Raw genomic sequence first — 2,990 nt, 5'->3', positions numbered from 1 at the left:
GTGGTTGATGATCAAGTGGAGTGTCAATTCTGGTGCTGCTTTTTCCTTTTTTCCTTAGGCCAGTTCCTGGGATTCTTTTAGGACAAATTTCTCTTCCTAGCCAAAGATGTCATTTCTGCCCTTGAAAGGGGTTTGAATTCAACATTTTGAAGCCTTATGATCTTGGGCAAGTTGTTTAATCTGCCTGTGCCTATTTCCTCATCTGTAAAATGGGGCTCATCATAGGACCTACCTCCTAGGGTTGTTATGAGGATTAAATGAGTTAATATTCGTAAAGCACTTAGAACAGAGCCTGGCACATTTGTAAGCACTGCATTAGTGTTTGTGAACTATATAGACGTGTTTGTGGAATGAATAAACTACACAGAATAAGTCTCAAGGAAAGGACCTTAAAGAGCAAGTCCAGCCAGCTAACCTAAGGCCATGGCCTCATGACTTTCTTTTTTTTGTGCTGTAAATAAATCTTACACACGTCGCCTTAAGCAGATGCTTCCCTGTGGCCCTGTGCCTACTGGGGTCCAGTGCAGCCTTCTTATCTTTAATCAGCATCACTGTGCACATCTCTCAACATCCCCACAGCCCAGCCCTTCCTGTAAACCTCGAATACAAGGATTGTGTGAATATTGTTGCCGTTTCTGTCCTGTTTAGATGTCCATCCTAAGGCCCCATGATGTTGCATCTGCTTAGAATCTCCCTTTGATTTATTGGACTGCTTCATTGTCCCAAGAATTATCTTGGCTTTGAGGCTTTATTCATGAGAAATGTTTTATTTTTATTAATGTGAACAAGAGACTGCTTTAAAAATGTTTTAAAAAATCATTGTTATTGGTTCCTATTCAGCAGCATCTATCTTGTAGATAATTTCCCAGGTGTAGAAATACAATTTCTGCTCCATATAGTTGCCATTCAAACAATTAATACTGGAGGAATTTTCGAAGTGATGAAACCAAAGAAAAGAATGTGGAAAAGCAAAGGCTTACCAAGTATTGGACACTGAATAAACTTCCTACTTCTTTGTCAATGATATCTTATTTAGTGTATATTGTTACTATTTTCAGTCCATGGTTCTCAGACTATGCTTAGGGTGCTGAGAGTCTTAAGAGGTGATACCGAGGAAAGTGTGAGGCTAGGCTCCCTCTGGACCCACCCCCAAGACTAGAGCAGCTGCACGTTCTGTTTTACATATTGGGCCCCCCGTGTTAACATTTTGCTTAAGAAGAGCACCCATGCTTTAATAAAAAAAGAAAGATGAGGGGCTTTCCTGGTGGCGCAGTGGTTGAGAGTCCGCCAGCCGATGCAGGGGACACGGGTTCGTGCCCCGGTCCAGGAAGATCCTACATGCCGCGGAGTGGCTGGACCCGTGAGCCATGGCCGCTGAGCCTGTGCGTCCGGAGCCTGTGCTCCGCAACGGGAGAGGCCACAACAGTGAGAGGCCCGCGTACCGCAAAAAAAAAAAAAGAAAAGAAAAGAAAGAAAGATGAAATAATACCATTTTGATGAACTGTAAAGAGATTAATATTGAAATGAAGTGTTAAGGAAATTTGACTTTGTGAATCTTTATTTTACTACAGTTGTAAATGTTAATCTTTGAAGACCAATGTTGTAATGCTGATTTTTACAGTTTTTATGTGAATACCTAGGCATATTAAAATTTCAATCACCTGTTGTTTTGTGTGTATCCTTTATTGTTTACTTTTCTAGCGTTCCTGAGTTGACTGGGCATATTCTCCATTATCAGAAAATAAACCGGAAAGTCATTGAAAACTTGTAGATCATGATGCTCAGGTGACTATTTCCTCCTCCCCCGTTATTTGCAAGAATTCAAAGTCAAAGCCACTGTTGGTTTCCTCGGGCTGCCTGCCTGCCTTAACCAAGTACCACAAGCTTAAAACAACAGAAATGTATTGTCTCACAGTTCTGCAGGCTCGAAGTCTGAAATCAAGGTGTCAGCAGGGCCAACCTCCCTTGAAGCCTGTAGGGGAATCCTTCCCAGCTTCTGGTGGTTTGGGCTGGCAGTCTTTGACATTCCTTGGCTTGTATACATATCGCCCCAATCCTCTGTCTTCACGTGGTCTTCTCCCTGTGCCTCTGTCTTAACGAGGCTATGTTCTTATAAGGACACCAGTCGTATTGGATCAGGGACCCACCCTCTCTAGTATGACCTCACCTTAACTAATTACACCTGCAAAGACCCTATGTCCAAATACTGTCACATTCTGAGGTCCCAGAGGTTAGGACTTCAACCCATCTTTGGAGAGGACACAGTTCAACCCATAACAGCCACCTTTAGCAAGTTGTGAGATTCAGAAAAAGATAGTTCCCTGTACGTTTGAATGGCAAACGTTTTTTTTTCTCACCTGACTTTTAACATGTATTCTATTTTGAAACAATATGAGAAGATATCAGCATATCTAAAACTTGAAAAGAGAAAAGTATATATCCTTCACTCATTCATTTGTCAGTTATGTGCCAAATGCTTTCATTGGCCAGATGTTCTAGCACTGAAGATATGGTAGTCAGTAAAACAGGTAGAGACCCTGAGGTTACTGTCTAACAGGAGATCTGAATGAGAAGATAAAGGGTTGGTGATGAAGTATGCAGTTTTCTTATGTGCTTTTCTATAAATGGTTTGTGTAGAGACCCTGATACTGAGATGCACCAATGTTCAAAAGATAGACAATATAGAAAAAAATCTATAATTTTTTCTGACTCAATTTTTTTAAACTATTAGAGAAAAATTTTTTAAAGAAAAATACTGAATAGATACAAAAGCATAGAAATTGGAAGTCCTGCCACCCTGGTGATATATACTGTTCGGAGCATATCCTTCCAGTTTTTTTATTTTTTTATTTTTATTTTATTTTATGTATTTATTTATTTTTGACTGCATTGGGTCTTCATTGCAGCACACGGGCTTTCTCTAGTTGTGGCGAGCAGGAGCTACTCTTCATTGCGGTGTGCAGGCTTCTCATTGCGATGGCTTCTCTTGT

This window comes from Lipotes vexillifer, unplaced genomic scaffold (assembly GCF_000442215.2).
Source record: "Lipotes vexillifer unplaced genomic scaffold, Lipotes_vexillifer_v1.1 scaffold241, whole genome shotgun sequence".
NCBI lineage: Eukaryota > Metazoa > Chordata > Mammalia > Artiodactyla > Lipotidae > Lipotes > Lipotes vexillifer.
This window is presented reverse-complemented; position numbering follows the sequence as displayed.